The sequence below is a fragment of the Schistocerca serialis genome, chromosome 10 (assembly GCF_023864345.2).
Source record: "Schistocerca serialis cubense isolate TAMUIC-IGC-003099 chromosome 10, iqSchSeri2.2, whole genome shotgun sequence".
Taxonomy (NCBI): Eukaryota; Metazoa; Arthropoda; class Insecta; order Orthoptera; family Acrididae; genus Schistocerca; species Schistocerca serialis.
Genome location: NC_064647.1, coordinates 49,951,712 through 49,968,479, shown reverse-complemented (window position 1 = coordinate 49,968,479; position 16,768 = coordinate 49,951,712). Strand labels below are relative to the sequence as shown.

The window sequence follows — 16,768 nt, the reverse complement described above, 5'->3', positions numbered from 1 at the left end:
CCACCTTTAGCAAAACAGAATTTTGTTTTTTATCCCATACATGTTTCACTGCAGTTACAGCATCATCAGTGGGCTTTTACTTACATAAAGAATGTTCTGTGCTGTTTGTATACATGTAACTATTAATTTTTTAAATCGTAATTACAGATTTTTGAAGAAAACATAAAATTATTAATTCATACATTTTTACCACATGGTGTGGCTTTGCTGATGTATTATGTTTTTACAGTGACTGTTTTCTTTCACAGTTTGTCGTGTGCAACCATATACAACTTAATGTAGACAAATATTTTAAGCAAAAATTACGATTTGGATGCTGTTCTGGCTATACCTGAAATTAATTAATTCTATGTGGAAGGGTTTGTGTGTGTGTGTGTGTGTGTGTGTGTGTGTGTGTGTGTGTGTATTTACATTATGTTTCACTTACGTTTTCTTTTTTCCTCATCTTCTTCACTGTTCTATGTACTGAGCTGTCACTGTTTCATTGTTTACCAATTGTAAAAACAAAATGGCGGACAGTGGAACAGTAGAAGGTGTATAAACAAGATGGCTGACATTGGAACAGTTGAAGATGTTCCTGGCGGTTGTTGTAAATGTTTCAGAGGTGTCTGTGCATTTTGTGTGTGTGTGTGTGTGTGTGTGTGTGTGTGTGTGTGTGATAGTGTGTGTGTGAAAGGAGAGAGTGAGTGAGACAGTAACTCTGAAGATTTTTCATTATTATTATTGTTATTATGATTATTATTGTGTATGCAGGGGGCTTTCTATAGGTTGGTGTTTTCTAATAATTCCCTGAGGTCAGAGAACAGAGTTCCAATGCAGAGAGCAGTGAAACATGTTTGGGATAAAATGCAAAATTGTTTTTTTTCTAAAGGCAGACCCCTTTCAAAAATATAAGTATTCTTTAATATGATTTGTTTTGAATGTTGTCTAGCGATCCGAGAAAGCACGTTTCCTAGAGACCACACATTCGACTACTAGGCAGGATTCAACAAAGAGAGACACAAAAATTTTGCTATATTGGCCCTAAAATAATTGACAACTGTTGAAGTAGTGTGGGAGGGGCAATATAAAAAAATCGTTTCTAACAAAGAGGAATATATTAACATCTAAGAAAAAACTTAAGTGTTAGGAAGTCTTTTGTGAAGTGAAAAGTGGCAGACAAGAAGAGAGCAGTGCTGCAAAATGATGTTGAAGATAGATGGGGTAATGAGGAAGTACTGAATATATTTGGGGAAAAAGAAATTCATAGCACAACTTGACTGAAAGAAAGGATCGGTTGGCAGGACACACAGTGAGGCATTCGTGTATGTCCAAAGGAACACTGAATCGTACTTCTCAATAATAAACGCAATGCTATTTCGTATTTATCCGTCAATACCGAGCCCTCGACTTTCAATCAATATGTCTTTCCTGGACGGGAATATACGTAACGTACGACTGCAGGTTGCGACTCAGGGAAGACGAGGTGTGGGAGTTGGCGTCTGGCCGTGGTTCGAGCTCGGATGGCCGAAGCGGTTGACGCGACCGCTAATGTAATATCAGCCGAAGATGGGTCATTTTCGCAACTGCGAATACATTTCCTGTTGTGTAGAAGAGTCATGCACAGAATAGACTAGCACGGAGAGGTGCAACATTCTTCTGCCTGAAGACAACAACAACAATAAGAATAACAACTACGTTACATCTCGGTAGCGCCATCTACGGGTCTTTTGTAATCGTTTTAAGAGGACGACCCTTTCAAAGTAACGCAGTGCGCGCCCGTCTATGTATGTGTCTTTTCCTTTCTCATAGCCCCTCCTCTCTCTCTCTCTCTCTCTCCTTCTCTGTCTCTCCTCTTCCTCTTTCATCCCCCCTTCCCCAACACACACACACACACACACACACACACACACACACACACACACTGAAGAAACTTTTCCAGATAAACATGAAGAGGGACTATAAATGTAGACGTAAAATTGCTCGTTAATTGAATTGCAGGAAGCGGGACAAAAAGCAGTAGAGTGCTGTGTACAGACTAGCCGCGCTTATATAAACAGGTGGCGTTAATAGAATTTTGCAACCTATGAAGCAAGTTAGCAGGAAACGGAGATAGTACGCAAAGTGGGTGGATGTGGTGCTTACGTGACCAGCTTCTACTGCACCAGGAAGTGGGCGATATTAAAAGTAAAGATGAAGGCACTCCCGCTACGGTAGCAGTCTCTCCTTACGGCGAGTACATATCTCTTTTGTATTTATTTTTATTTATTTATGAAGCTGTCATACGCTGAATCTTGCGTTAAATAACAGCGTCCAATTTCCTCTAGCGTTACAGACGCTTTGGGTCTAATGTGTTACGGAAGTTGAGAAGGGAAAAAAAAATACGGCTGCGTTATGTTTTCTAGTTGCTTAGTTAGGTAGTTACATGATCCCCATCTTTTTCTTTTGTCTTTACGCCGCATTTACAAGGGGTCGGCATTTTAATCATCGAAATTAGAGGGTAGCTGGATGCAATTTCTACCGTTAGCCCTTATTGTCCGGGACGGAATTTGTGTACCACAACCGCCTACTTCTGGTCACATCCATGTGAAATTATGCGAACGTTATCTAAACGTTTGCGAATCGTGCAAGTGAGGTGGGACACGGGTGCCAGCCCGATATTCACGTAATGGGACGTGGGGAACCACCTAAAGACCACAGCGAGGCGGCCGGCTCCCCTTCCCAAATACCAGAAGCGGTGTGCTGACACGTGCTTCTATCCTGGCGGGTAAGTTAAGCACTCCGCATATCAATGTAATGTTTTCGTCTAAATTGTAAAGTTTTCGTCTACTAGATAGACTGGAACTTTTAATGGCCGAGCTAACGTACAGAGAAGACCTAGAGCAATAAGAGACAACTGCGAAGTTACTACTCGGCACCATGGGAAGATCTCCCGAAATGGAGGTAAGGACAGAAACTCATCTTGATGTTTATCAAGTTATGTCGATATGAACGCCGCTCTACGGGAGTAAATCTTGAATAATGAGAACAAAAAGAAAAATAAGAGTATAGGTCAACGAAAAGTAGTTCCTCAGGAATATAGCAGGATACAGGAAGTCAGATTATAAAAAGAAATTTAAGTATAAGGAAGGAATTTAAAACATCCGATCAAAACAAAAAGATCGACGACAATGGACAAAAATGGATACCACACGTGTTGCGAATGGAAGAGTCAAGATTAACACTTCATTTTTGCCAACTTGCGCAAGGTTAAAGACGCAATGGAAGACAAGCAAAAAGATGGAAGGACGAAGTGTAAAAATGAGGTAACAAAGGAGTAGAAATAAAATTTACATTTAAACCAGTTAACTGAATAATACATGATCAAAGTTATTTTGTCAAAGATTAAAAAAAAAAAAAAGAAACGTTTCAATGTACCTGGCAAGATTCGAATCCACAACCTTTTCTGTGTCAGAAACCCACGATAACCATTATGCTGAGGCAAGTCTGATTAACTTTACTATTCTGAAAGCTGTAGACCATGACGCGAAAGCCAGAACTTTTTTCGTCGATTACTCGCAAACGAGGGTCCGTCAGGATGGATGGCTACAAGGTGTGATGCCTTGGACCTTACGCTTGACCACCATACACATGTCCGCAGTCGTGGTTCACACAGGGAAACCCCCGCGACGCAGTACCGGAACACGCCGCTAGAGTAGCCGAAGCAGATTGATGCACACCAATGACAGAGTGCTGCGAGGTAAATCGTTTCCCACATATCGAGGGGAGCAACGCTGCGGCTCGGTTAATGCACCATCATTCGACACGCCGATTACGTGGCGGACGACGAAGAACCCAGAGGCAACCATCTCTCACAAACCATCTCTTCTCGGGAGCAGCAAGAGATCTGGTGACCCTGGGGCACGAACGCCGGAGTAGCAGAATCGAAGGAACAGTGCAAAAAGTGAAAATCAGTCACGGGTTGATTTTCGCCACCCTGCAGTACATTCCGAACGTGAGGAATGTCGGCGGCTGCTCACCCATTCAGCTAGTCTGACGAATACAGGCAGCGGCGGAAAAGTTGCAGGTGTGTCACGTCGAGCCAGATGACTTCTTTCACCGCTAGTGTTCGGTTTATCACTGCGATACCCACGAAGGAGGAAAGCAAGCAAAAGACGAAAGCGCAACCGCCATGGGGAAAGGTGCTTTCTGCGACTGCCATGTTCTGGGACAATATCTAGATACGTACACCGCAGTCCAGCGTACGGTGCATAGCGGAGGGTGCCGTGTACCACTACTCTCCTCTTCTGCTCGCAAATAGGGCGAGGGAAAAACGACTGTCTCTATACAAGCCTTCATTTTTCGCATCTTGTCTTCACGGTCCTTACGTGAAATGTCTGCAGTCTGCAGTCGGCCTCGGAAAGCGGTTCAATGAACTTGCGCAGTACTGCCTGCTGGGGAAGAGCCCCATCTTCTCCAACGATTCCCCATTCGAGTTGGTAAAGCGTCGATACTTGCGTACTGATCGAACTACCGGTAACAAATTCAACAGTCCGCCTCTGATTTACTTGATATCTTCCTTCAATGCGAGCTGGTAGGGATCCGAAACATTCGTACAGTACTCAAGAATTGATCATAATGGCATTCTACATTTGATCTCCTTTATGGAAGACTTACACTTTCCCGAAATTCTCCCAAGAAAAGCAAGTCCAATCGAAGTTGAGGGGTTGACGTAAGTGCCAACACCGTGTTTCTTGAGGAGGCCGAAAGGCACGCGTTAAAACTCACGCAGGCTGGCGTGAGGTCTGAAACAGGATACGTAATGAATGCTATAAAGAAAAGTACGTAGCTGCTGGAATACTTAACTTTAATCCATAATTGGTGTACATCGCTCTTGTACAGATATAATCTCCATTTCAATATACACTGGTAATGGCGCCTTGCTAGGTCGTAGCAAATGACTTAGCTGAAGGCTATGCTAACTATCGTCTCGGCAAATGAGAGCGTATTTGTCAGTGAACTGTTGCGAGCTACGTCGGCTGGACAACTGGGTCGAGTGCCAGTACGTCTCTCTAGACCTGCCGTGTGGTGGCGCTCGGTCTGCTATCACTGACAGTGGCGACACGCGGGTCCGACGTATACTAATGGACCGCGGCAGATTTAAAGGCTACCACCTAGCAAGTGTGGTGTCTGGCGGTGACACCACAGAAGTGACTGTGTCAAGCTGCACCCTTTTAATGCCGTATTCGAACGTTACCGGGCTGTTTATGGGCAAGCTGATTCTGGCACGAGCGACGCTTTATAAATACGTGCTGGTTTGTGGACAGAAGCTCTTCTTTCGCAAGCAGATTTATTATATTCGATTTCAGAATGTGTGAAGCACATATGCGTTCCCGGATACTGGTCTCTAATTATATACCTTTCTTATATACGGGAGCCACCTGAGCTTTTTTGCCATTCATTTGAGACTCTTCGCTGGGCTAGAGATTCAAGGTAAGTGCAGGCTAAGCAAGGAGCCATGCCGCAGAGTACTCCCTTTAAAGTCGGATGGGGAACCATCGTGCGCCGAGGTGACGACGCTGAGTGGCCTTTGCGCCTGCCGTGGTGAGCTGCTAACAGACTACACTCGTGGTGGGCAAACCGTCACAGCACCGAACTACCGGCACCTCCTGACGAGGTTATGAAAGACCGCTCAAGTGTCCAGCGGACTGTTTCTGCTCAGTGTCAACGCAGTACAAAGTCACACGTGTAGCAAACTTTAACTCATCCTCTGCATTCCCCTGACATCAGACCCAGTGACTTCTTTCTCTTTCCTCAGGTGGAGAAAGCGTTGCGTGGAGGCAACTTTGGGAATGACGAAGAGGAGATGATCAACGTGGAATGTTTCCTGGTCACCATAAATGCAAACTTCCTACATCCAAGGTGTCCTCCAAGTCATCAGCCGTTGGGAAAAATGTGACGTGCTTAAGGGTGAATACGGACAAAAAGGCTGGCACCAAACCAAGTTTCATAATCGCAGATTGAATTTTTTCTTAGTCATCGTCATCCTCATCATCATCATCATCATCATATTCTTCTTCTTCTTCTTCTCTTCTTCAGATATTAGGTAAACTAGCCTGTTACAGGACCCATCTTCTACATCTACACCCTCCCTGCAGTACGGCTTGATGTTTTGGGGAACAACATATGACTCTAATATATGCAGTTTGCAACCACTACAAAAGAGGTGCTTGACGTGGAGCCTAGGCTCCCCAAGGTGGGCCAGGACGAGAGAAATGCACGAGCTGACTGGAGATAAATACGTCGCTGACAAGATAAAAGACCAGGCAACTCGTCTTTTTCACAAATTAGACGAATATCCGAAGAATGTCCGTCAACTTGCAAATGTAGGCAGGACCCTACCACGACACTCGCACAAATGCAAGGTGCCTCGAGCCATTATTGTACCCCCATAGGACCAGCAAAGATTACGCAGTGTTCAGTTATTCAGTGTCTCACATGTAAATAGTTACTGTCAATCGCTAGTACGAGTACATAACCAACGTTCTCAAAGAACTCAAGGATCCACAGAGAGCCCATGTCCCTTTGAAAGCGAACAAACAATAAAGCGAAACTATTTTCCATACTTTGCCATCACAAAAGAAAAAATCGCCAAAGGCGATCACTCTTTGTACACAACACGCAAAAAAAATCAACATCTACATGGTTACTCTGCATATCACATTTGCGTGCCTGACAGAGGGTTCATTGAACTACCTTCACAATAATTCTCCATTATTTCAGTCTCGTAAAGCGCGCGGAAAAAAGGAACACCTAGATCTTTTCGTGCGAGCTCTGATTTCCCTTATTTTTTTTAATGACCGTTTCTCCCTACGTATGTCGGCAACAAAAAAATATTTTCGCATTCGGAGGAGAAAATTGGTGATCGAAATTTCGTGAGAAGGTTCTACCGCAACGAAAAAATCCTTTGTTTTAATGATATCCACCCCAAATCCTGTACCATTACAGTGACACTCTCTCCCTTTTTTCCCCGATAATAGAAAACGTGCTGCCCTTCTCTGAACTTTCTCAATGTTCTCCTCCAATCCTGTCTGGTAAAGATCTCACACTGCGCAGCAGTATTCTAAAAGAGGTCGGACAGGCGTAGCGTAGGTAGTCTCTTTAGTAGATCTGTTACATTTTCTACGTGTCCTGGCAATAAAACGCAGCCGCGGTCTTGCTCTATCTCTATCTTGGTCGGGAGAAGAGCCGGACAGCAATTTGGCAAGTAAACCGTTCGCTATAAGCGGCAATCCAGATCTCTGGTCCCGGTGCGGTCCAAATACTCATATGTCAGAAATACGCAGAACATCTGTACGTAATACAGCTAACGCCAGGTTATTCCCATTCAGCGAATTTATTTCGATCTAGTTTCGAACGGCTGTCCATCAAGACCATTGTAAAAATTTCCGAGTTTCGTTTTTAAATTTTTTGTTAGTTGGTCCAAATACCCGTCTGAATTTACTGAGCTTAATTTCTACATCTTTGCTGCAGCTGTATGTCACCTCATATCCTAGGTAGCTAAGGTAGTTTATTTGTTCTAAAATCTTCTGATCTGTCACAGTTTTTTGGTTCATTCGTAACGTGGGCTTTCCTCATGAATGCCACTGTCTTAGTTTTATCTGTTGTGGTCTCCATATCACGTTTCGCACATATTTGTTTCGGTAAGGTAATTCGTTTCTGGAGGTCTTTGTCTTTATCTGTTAGGATGACTTCATCGTCATCATATACCGGGTGATCAAAAAGTCAGTATAAATTTGAATACTTAATAAACCACGGAATAATGTAGATAGAGAGGTAAAAGTTGACACACAGGCTTGGAATGACATGGGGTTTTATTGGAACCAGGCGCTCCACCCCATATTGCTAGACGCGTGAAAGATCTCTTGCGCGCGTCGTTTGGTGATGGTCGTGTGCTCTGCCGCCACTTTCGTCATGCTTGGCCTCCCAGGTCCTCAGACCTCAGTCCGTGCGATTATTGGCTTTGGGGTTACCTGAAGTCGCAAGTGTATCGTGATCGACCGGCATCTCAAGGGATGCTGAAAGACAACATCCGACGCCAATGCCTCGCCATAACTCCGGACATGCTTTACAGTGCTGTTCACAACATTATTCCTCGACTACAGCTATTGTTGAGGAATGATGGTGGACATGTTGAGCATTTCCTGTAAAGAACATCATCTTTGCTTTGTCTTATTTTGTTATGATAATTATTGCTATTCTGATCAGATGAAGCGCCATCTGTCAGACATTTTGTGAACTTTTGTATTTTTTTGGTTCTAATAAAACCCCATGTCATTCCAAGCATGTGTGCCAATTTGTACCTCTCTATCTACATTATTCCGTGATTTATTCAGTTTTGAAATTTATACTGACTTTTTGATCACCCGGTCTAGGTATATATCTTTCCGAAATTCACGTATGTAAATCTTGAACAAACTTGGGAAGCAGTCTTGCCGTACTGCTCCGTTGATTGGTACCTCACTGGTCATTTCTCCGTTCAGATCGAAAGTGACAGTCGGTTCTGATATAAACTTTCTATGCCATTCATTAAAAGTTTGGGGTATCCGCGATTTGTCGTCATTTTCCAGATTTTATGTCTCCGGACGTTGTCGGAAGCTTTTTTTAAATTCGGTAGAAGCAATATCTGACATTCTCTGCGTTTTTGTGGTGTTTCCTGTAGAGTCTGCCGTGGAGCACTTTTACCTAAAGCCCATTTGTTCCTCGTGCAGTTGTGCTAGCGTTATTATATGTGACAAGTAGAAGTATGTGCCCACTCTTTGCAGGCGACGTGGGTGCATACTCTGATGGATAAACACAGTGGCGGCACGTGTTGCAAGCAGCCGTGCTGCCCTCACAACGCAGTGAAGTGGCCGAGTGTGGTTCGCAACCTCCCTTACGTTTACTGCGCACTCTTAATTAATGACTGCGCAGTTAACTGAGTGGGCGTGGCCTGCACCTTGCCATGTTTTCTGCGGCTTCACTTCAAAGCGGCTCGCGTCACACAACACACCGTCACCCCCCTCCCAGCGCTCTGCCCATTTTATCACTCAATATCGCATCGCACTCTCATTTCCTTTACACCAGTTTTTACCAATAGTCTTTCACAATTGCCGTGTTAATTTAGTCGACAGCGCGCCTTTCCTCAGGAGAAGCTGTTCCCTGGCAGTAAATCATGGCTTCATTTACTCTTGCAGGCTAAAATACTGGCTGTGATGGAAAACGTTATATATCTTCGTGGAACTTCAACACAGCCTAGGCAGAACAATCAGCAACTGTTTTCAGCCCTATTATTTCTTTATTTTTCTGTTTCAGTCGAGCTGACTGTTCCTTTCCTTATCGAACCATCATCTATGGTAAAAGTGCGCCATTAGTCGTAATGTAAAATCCAAATGTTTACCTATAAAAAATAATTTTCTACTGCCGTTGGAAGAACCTTATTCGTCAAAACGTAAAATACAAAAATAAACTAGATATTTTTCTAGCAGTCTGTACGTCCAAATCTCAGCAGTTCATAACAGTGGTTGTAAAATAACTGAGTGGTTTGGAATGATAAGTGGAATAATGTGTTTGTGTCGAAGTCTGTTCTGTTGGACACGTCCGAAAGAACACACAACGCACATATAATTATATAAGCGTCGACTGATCGTTCAGTGCAGACGCGCTCTTCTTCCGACCTCTTGTGGGAGTAAGCGTGACCGAGACGCTGTGAGCAATGGGGATGATGGACAAGGGACGCTACGAAAATAGTGCGACACGGCGGTAACTTGGGTTGGACGTGAAGCCTGTTCGGATAGCCGCTCGCGTAACGCGGGAAATATGAGATTCGAGTCGCGGACCGCCACAAATTTTCACTGGCAGCCATTCGGTTTGTTTCAGTGCTCGACTGTGGCTGATGTTGGAATTCCTGTTTCGCCACGGAATAACTTGTGTTGTACACCCAAGAGCATTTTCTCGGAAATGTAAGTTTTAGCCTTACAGCGATATGACGAAGCCTTCTTACCATTAGAAATTCAGTTCTTTATGAAGAAATCTAGAATTTAACAACGCCAACAACGTGAATGACACAGTAACACGTAGAACAGTGAACGTCTTAAGAGAAATACAAGACGCTAAACGTCTAATGAAAATGTTTTCGCCGGCCGGAGTGGCCGTGCGGTTCTAGGCGCTACAGTCTGGAACCGAGCGACCGCTACGGTCGCAGGCTCGAATCCTGCCTCGGGCATGGATGTGTATGATGTCCTTAGGTTAGTTAGGTTTAATCAGTTCTAAGTTCTAGGCTACTGCTGGCCTCAGAAGTTAAGTCGCATAGTGCTTCGAGCCACTTGAAAATGTTTTCGTTAAAAGGTCACTGTATGATAAAAGCATACGGAACAGCAGATAGTATGGCCCAACAGCAACTACGGGGATGAGAAACATTTTTAAGTGTCGGCAGACGACTTTATACAAAAGTACGGCAGACCGAAGAAAAATGAATCGGACGAGCTGTGCACAGAGTCCTAGGAAAAACAAGAGGCCGAAACTACACGGTGGGGAAAAACAATTTAATAAGGCAAATTTTTCAGAAAATTACGAGTCGGAAATGCACCGTCGCGTAACTACTGCCGTACAACAGCAGCTAATCGGAGAAGGGGGCGTGGAAGTGCGAGCATTTAAACTAATCTGCCACCGGTAATACGCGTTATGTTAAACAACCGCGTAGTTGCTAATTAAATTAGCTGAAGGTCATTATTTCGGCTCGGCAGTCAAAGGAAGGGAGACTTCAAACTTATATCCACAGCTGTTCACAACAGACGCATAATTTTAGTGATACTTACTGGGCAAAGCTTGCCTATCAAATCAGGTACCGTCAAATTATAGGAAATGTATTAGCAGTTGCGAAAATGAGTCAGCAGCGGGACTCGAACACAGATTTTTCGGCTTTACGCGAGGGTCGCGGTAACCGTTCGACTACCCGTACACGACTCACTGCTACACACAAACTTCCACAACCCGCACTCGTACACTCTGTATATTTCCGCCCATGAAGGATATTTTTATTGGGAGTCGAGGTGCTGGTATTGGCGAATAAATACGAGATATTAGTGTCTGTGATATTAAAAATTACAAATCAATGTTCCCTCGGGCCTACATGCTTCATCAGCTCTACACAAAGGACCACGAGTAATTACAAAATTGCGCTTTTTTAAATAACAGTAAAGGCAACAGAATAATACAGCGCCTCACGCATCGAAAACATTACGTATAAACGCCATAATAAAGGAAAGCACGCACTTTAAAGTGAGAACCGTTGCCCGAAACGCGTCGTGCAAGAACAATGGCGACTGGCAGCAGAAAAACTTATTTTAGACACAAATCCATTGCTTTTACAGTCGCATGCTTTCGCCAACCACATGTAATGTGATGATGATGATGATGATGATGATAAGGTCCCATACTCCGAGGAGTATGGGAGACCCGCACCGCCGTCTAGGCAAGGTCACAGCGGAGGTGGTTTGCCGTTGCCTTCCTCCGACCGAAATGGGGATCAAATGTAATGTACACCCTACAAAAAAGCTTACAGAAAATATTTTACTAATAAAATGGCGCCATGTGCAATTTTGTATCCCAGACTATGGCACCGTTACGTGTTCGACTTCCTTATACCGGAATCTCTTGATGGTCGCGTTACGTCATTTTGGCTCTTCTGCCTCTAGAGCAACCTGCAACCAAAACTGGCAGCAGAACACGGTTTAATGTCTTGACCTTAAAATACGGATCAGTGGTTCTCATTCTGGGGATAATAACCCCCTGAGGGGTGAAACTGAATTTTATAAGGGGTAAAAACAAAAGGATTCGATTGTGTTTCAGTCGCTAACCTCTATTACTTTTAAAAGGTTGTTACTAGTATCACTATTTCATAAGATTGTAATTCTGATTACAGAAGTCATCAATAATTCTCTTTTTTCATACACTGTACTAGCATTAATACAACTTAAAATGTGGTGGAGTCCGCAGTTTGTCAAACATCATGTTCGTCAAGCAGTCGAACCTATACGAACATACTTTGAACTTTGTATCTTAAGAGTTACGATGGTAAAATTGATTCATTTTACAAAGATTTGAAGCCCCTCTTGATGTTTTTCCGTGTTTGAGATTTAAAAATTGGCTTGTTTTGAGAATCAGCCTGACGCAAACACGATTAATTATTTTTTTAAATTTTTATATTAACCCAGACACGTTTCGACACCTGTGTGACATCTTTTGCATACACACAGACACACACACACACACACACACACACACACACACACACACATTACATACATTATGCCCTCTCCCAGTAGCCACACCACACTTCTTCTGACGAAACATTCAAAATTTGCGCCACAACAAGCACAAGATCAACGATGAACAAGTGAACACTTGTCGCTGAGTATGGAGTCAGAAGTGTCTGCTCAGACCACATTTCGCCACATTTTGTGAAAGAACAGATGAGGTGAACCAGTGAGCGAAACTTTTGTGAAAAACTGTGGAAACGGTGCACTGAGTAGCAGTTGATCGGGACATCAACCAGAGACACGCAACAGGACGAAAAATGTAGGTACAGAAACGCACGTAACCCCTCTACCCACGAAACAGTTCTTTACAAATACACATAAACTTTCTTCGTGGCTAGCTTGCAGATGTCAACAGTTCATTTAGCGATGTAATTTTAAGGTGAGCGTCTAAACAAAACAAAAGCAAAATTGATATCTTGTAATTCTTAGGCTTACAATAGACAAATTATTATAAATTTGATATTGTATTTTACAGAAATAAAAATTTGACCCACGGAAGATGACACATAGGTGTCGAAACATGCCTGGGTAAATATAAAAATTAACTAATTGTGTTTGGATGAGGCTAATTCTCAAAACAACCCAATTTTTAGTAAAATATATATATACGTGACGTACATATACACCACATACGCTTTAACATCTCATAAAAATGCCTCCTCCGAGTTGTAGGTAGTTCCCGAAATACACCAGAAATTGCTTTATTATTCGCTGTACAACAACAACAAACTAATTGGTAGTTTCAACGTAACAGTAACCATGTAATAGCGATTTTACTGTTGTAAGGCGTACACAGTATTATTATAATTATTAGTGGCAGTTGTCGGACACAAAGCAGTTCTATGTGAAGTCTCAATCTTTGCCTGTTCAGAAGTACGGAATCCAGCAATCAACTGATTTACAGTGAGTATTTTGCACGCATTTTAACCTGGTTGATTTTAAGTCGGGGAGAAGGGCGTGGGTGGAGCAAGTGTCACCAGGGGGACGAGCGGTGCAGAAGAAGAAGACTGTTTCGTTAACAAGTGACTATCTTCCCCGAGAACGCGTTGCAGTGCTCTGGGAATTCCTTCACCACTGTACAAAAATGATTGTTAGAAATAAGCAGTACCAGTTATGTCAGTGACTCATTAGTCTTTGGTTTAAAAAAGCACCTACAGAAATAAAATATCATTTATCTTTGGTCGTTCAAAAAATAAAAGTGTTCAAAGAAAATTCTTTTTCTTTATAAAGTTTAGTAAGGCTTTAATGTCGATAATGGTGGGGGGCGGATACTGGCTAATAACTGATTGCACTGAACGGTAATGGTCTCAGAAGTGTTAGAAACCACTGGTATCGATGTTGTAGTCCGCGTATGACGTTGCAATATCGATATTAGTTCACTGGTGGCGGAATTCATTTGCAGCCGACTGCAGGAATACTATTAATACTGTTCGGTATACTTTTATCTCAGTTGCAGTATTTTCAATGAAAGTTTCTTTACTAAACTGGTGAAAAGTTTGCCGTGACTGGTTGCACCAAAAGATATGTGAAAAGATGTACTATTTACTTCCACGGGAAAATTTGTACTCAATACACAAACTAATTTGCGAACACATTTTGCGAGATTAAGTCAGCGAATTTACAGGTAGAAGATAGGGACAGATATATTTACTAAGCAGATGAGACTGGTCTTCGAGAGTATTTATTTGTGTGTAAATATTACGAATTGACGTAAAATATTTGATCAGGTGAACATCCGCAAGTGAGGAACATGTTTATAGAATAACTTAACTGGCAACTAAAGTGGATTTTTTATTTTATAAATACTAACTGAATGATATATATTATGTGATCAAAAATATACGCACGCCCTCAAAAACATACGTTTTTCTTATTAGGTACACTGTGCAGCCACCTACTGCCAGGTACTCCATATCAGCGACCTCAGTAGTCATAAGACATCGTGAGAGAGCAGAATGGGGCTCTCCGCGGAACTCACGGCCTTCGAACGTGGTCAGGTGATTGGGTGTTACTTGTGTCATACGTCTGTACGCGAGATTTCCACACTCCTAAACACTCCCAAGTCCACTGTTCCCGATGTGATACTGAAGTGGAAACCTGAAGGGACACTTACAACACAAAAGCGTACAGGCTGACCTCGTCTGTTGACTTACTGAAGAGGGTCGTAATGTGTAATAGGCAGACATCTATTCAGATCATCACACAGGAATTCCAAACTGAATCAGGATCCACAGCAAATACTATGACAGTAAGGCGGGAGGTGAGAAAACTTGGATTTCATGGCCGAGCAGCTGCTCATAAGCCACACATCACGCCGGTAACTGCCAAACGACGCCTCGCTTGGTGTAAGGAGCGTAAAAATTGAACAGTGGAAAAACGTGTGGTGTGACGAATCATGGTAAACAACGTGGCGATCCGATGGCATGGTGTGGGTACGCCGAATGCACGGTGAGCGTCATCTGGCAGCGTGTGTAGTGCCAACAGTAAAATTCGGAGGCGGTAGTGTTATGGTGTGGTCGTGTTTCTCATGGAGGGGGCTTGCACCCCTTGTTGTTTAGCGTGGCACAATCACAGCACAGGCCTACACTGATGTTTTAAGCACCTCCTTGCTTCCCACTGTTGTAGAGCAATTCATGGATGGCGGATGCATCTTTCAACACGATCGAGCACCTGTTCATAATGCACGGCCTGTGGCGGAGTCGTTACACGTAATGGACTGGCCTGCGCACAGTCCTGACCTGAATCCTATAGAGCACCTCTGGGATGTTTTGGAACGCCGAATTCTTGCCAGGCCTCACCTACCGACATCAATACCTGTCCGCAGTGCAGCACTCCGGGAAGAAGGGGCTGCTTTTTTTTTTTAAATGAACTTGTAGTCCGGGGTGATATGTTACAATACAGCATCACCGGTCTATTGCGGTCTAACTGTGTTGGTGAGGCAGTAAATTTCCACAGGGCAGTGACTGCGTCACTGCAATTCACTTTGGAGGTGTGGCGGTGGGGCGTCACTGCAATTCAATTTGGAGGTGTGGCGGTGGGACTTGTCGCGTACCACCCTCTGACGGTGATAGTACTACATGAGTCAGGCGGAAAAATTTTGCCTAACATGGGCAGGTGAAGGTGTGGCGGTGGGACTTGTAGTCCCGTGGGGATGCCATTTTCCAAGAAACCTTCTAGCATCTGATTGAACATCTGCCTGCGAGAGTGGAAGCTGTCATCAAGGCTAAGAGTGGGCCATCACCATGCTGAATCCCAGCATTATGGATGGAGGGCGCCATGAACTAGTAAGTCATTTTCACCCAGGTGTCCGGATACTTTTCATCACTTAGTGTATCTGATACGTAAGTGTGGAAATTTATGAAATATGGATGTCTAGGTCTTTCTTTTCCCCGTTTTTTCATGATTTGTTTTCATGTAATTTCAACCAGCACTGATGAGTTACAAAGGAATGTTTCGACCTTGCACAGAGCAATGCCGTAAATATATTTCCACGAGTTGAACGTATATTTCAGATCTAAAACAAGCATGACGACGATTTTGGGACAACGTGTCTAATCACTACAAGACTTTTATCTATATCTGATTTACGATATATTATGTCCCTTATCCTATGTCAAATCAAACACCTTTCAGCCGTCTAATTTCTAGACTTATTTTATTTGGCTACCAGTTTCGGCGATATACTATGCCGTCTTGAGACCCCAAACCACTGTGTAGGAAGATTCCAACCTCGGTTCAAATACTCGTATCTGTAGATTTCTTCTTGCTAGAGTGATCACTTCAACCATGACCTGCAGATATGGTAGCCAATTAAAATAAGCTTGGAAATTTGACATCCTGTAACGAACAGGCGAGTCCCGCAACCATCACTGAAAAGGTGGACACGCAGAGACTGTACTGGAGTAAGTGAGAACCAAAATATAAACTGATATTCTGTAATCTGGTATACAGCAGCTGTTAAAATGTGGAACAATCTCTATAGCAAATGTCTCAGATTGCTAATAACCAGCGTGTAAATGCTATCCTTTCCTCAGGTTATGTTGATCGTCGGTAATTAGTGCTCTACTTTTAGATATGCTCCTCAGTTGTAATGAGAAGCCAACGAAAAGCGTGAACCGACGTTTGTGCACAGATTTGGACTAATGGGGATGCGGTTGCATTTCACATTTACATACAAACTGCTTCACCTCAGTTCTTCCTTAATTTTGCTTACTTCGCTAGGAACCGTGCGCTCGCCGTGCAAAATTATCCTTTCTGTATAGCAAAGTTTGTACCGTGGCTTTAAGTATGTTGTGCCTTTCATTAGCGCCAAAAAACAATAATGCACCTTCCATACGCCATGTTCATTATCTCATATCCTCTCCCGTTCTGTGCAGTATAACGCTTGTTCGCAGATACAAGCGAATAGAGGTGGACACTGGAAAACTGTCTTCGAATGTGCATTCGTTTAT

At 43.2% G+C, this 16,768-nt stretch overlaps 1 protein-coding gene across 1 annotated transcript in view; it reads right to left on the bottom strand.

Moving 5' to 3' along the window:
• The window catches only part of LOC126425220 (activating transcription factor 3), a 522,996-nt gene that overhangs the window by 456,871 nt on the left and 49,357 nt on the right, over positions 1-16,768 (bottom strand). The gene's annotated exons all lie outside the window — the stretch shown is intronic.